The sequence below is a fragment of the Trachymyrmex septentrionalis genome, unplaced genomic scaffold (assembly GCF_001594115.1).
Source record: "Trachymyrmex septentrionalis isolate Tsep2-gDNA-1 unplaced genomic scaffold, Tsep1.0 scaffold111, whole genome shotgun sequence".
Taxonomy (NCBI): domain Eukaryota; kingdom Metazoa; phylum Arthropoda; class Insecta; order Hymenoptera; family Formicidae; genus Trachymyrmex; species Trachymyrmex septentrionalis.
In genome coordinates this window covers 88,076-89,765 of record NW_017304239.1, presented here as the reverse complement: position 1 = coordinate 89,765, position 1,690 = coordinate 88,076, and the positions used below count along the sequence as shown (strand labels likewise).

General features: G+C 33.4%; 2 protein-coding genes across 3 annotated transcripts in view; one reads left to right on the top strand and one right to left on the bottom strand.

Moving 5' to 3' along the window:
- The window catches only part of LOC108751395 (band 7 protein AGAP004871-like), a 143,781-nt gene that overhangs the window by 68,848 nt on the left and 73,243 nt on the right, over positions 1-1,690 (top strand). The window lies entirely within an intron of this gene.
- LOC108751386 overlaps positions 1-1,690 on the bottom strand; it is a 17,215-nt gene that overhangs the window by 13,977 nt on the left and 1,548 nt on the right. The gene's annotated exons all lie outside the window — the stretch shown is intronic.

Sequence of the window (1,690 nt, the reverse complement as noted above, 5' to 3'; positions counted from 1 at the left end):
CACACACACACACACACACACACACACACACACACACACACACACACACACACACCGTATACATATATGCACTAGCACCTAGTGAATTAGATTCGGTGTAGCTATCCTCATAACCGGATCGAAAAAGTTTTTCGATTAGATTTCCAGCTTTCGGTTCGGATATTTTAATCTCTTCGGTATATACGATCATCGACTACAGTCTACCAAACATACATATCTCTATGATGTAATTATATATATCTCTACGGCCGAGCGTCGGCTATGGTAAACAAGAACAATGCATTCCCCTTTTACAGTCAAAAGACTGAGAAAGGAATGCTGTGGTTAGTCGGTTCTTGCAACACTTATAAAAATGGATGAAGACTCCTTAACTCCCATGACAGTCAGTAAATAATTGTAAAAGCCACGAGAAGACTGAAAAATTTATCAAAATTTATTCAATGCGCATGCGCAGCCTGTTTCATGTCACGTTTTCTTTACTACTATTTACTAACTCAGAAGGGGTCAAGGAGGAAGTAAGGATAGACTTTGCCCATTTTTACAAGTGTTTTAAATCAATCTTATTATTTGATTTTACTTAAATTCTCTTTATTTATAAATGTTATGCAAGAAACTTTAGCGTGTCATTTCTTACTTATGACGTCATGATCCAATGTTGCCACTTTTACAGCGACTACAGGAGAGTAAAATCCTCTTAAAGAGGAAAAGGATTTTAAGTAGCAATATTACACAGGGTGTCCACGGAATGTTTTCTTATTTCCTTGTTTGATTATGATAATTTACGTAAGAATAGTATGTTACTTTATAGAAAATTATCAAAAAGCTGTAAACGACCACTGGCGACGTTATAAATCGCTGACGTAGTCGACGTAGATTACGTAGCAGAAGATAATAAAAATAAAACAGCAACAACAAAAGAAAAAAAATGATCTATTTACTTTACACTAGTTTAAGTGTAAAGTTAAAGTGCTTATGCCCGTTTCTACCAATGCAGTTTAACTTTAATCTTGGTTCAACTAACTCTTCATCTTTTTCTAGTTTTAAGAATTAGAAAAAGATGAAGAATAAAAATCTTAGCAGAAAGGCTGACTTATAATCATAGAGACAGTATTTTATAATTAAAACTCAGTTCCACAATTTACAGTTAACTCTTAATCGTGGATCAACTTATTCCTCATCTCTTTTCAATTCTAGAATTGGAAAGAAATAAAGAATAAGTTGAACCTCGGTTAAGAGTTAACTGTGAGTTATGGAACTGAGCCTAAGTCTCATGTCTTTAGTACAAGAACTGTCTTAAGATTATAAGTCAATCTTCTACTAAGGCCCTAAATTGACCCAAGATTAAAGTTAAACTACATTGGTAGAAACTGGCCTTATACTGCTTAGTGCTTACATATCTCCAATTCAATATTGTCTTAAAAAATAAAAATTTTAAATACAAAGCGCCTTCCCGGTCCGGGTGTTAAGATGTTGAACTACTATCTAATACGAGTATACATTCATTTAAATTGAATTAATATTTCAGAAATAAATTGAAAGCCGATGAAATTATCGGATTCGCACAATCAATCTGAAACAAATAATCCCCCCAAATTCTCCCAAATCTTAAAAAACTGTAATAAACTTATTGCGAAAAATATTGCCTCGGCCGGAAGTCTTAAAAAATTTTTTTAAGATTTGGGAGAATTTT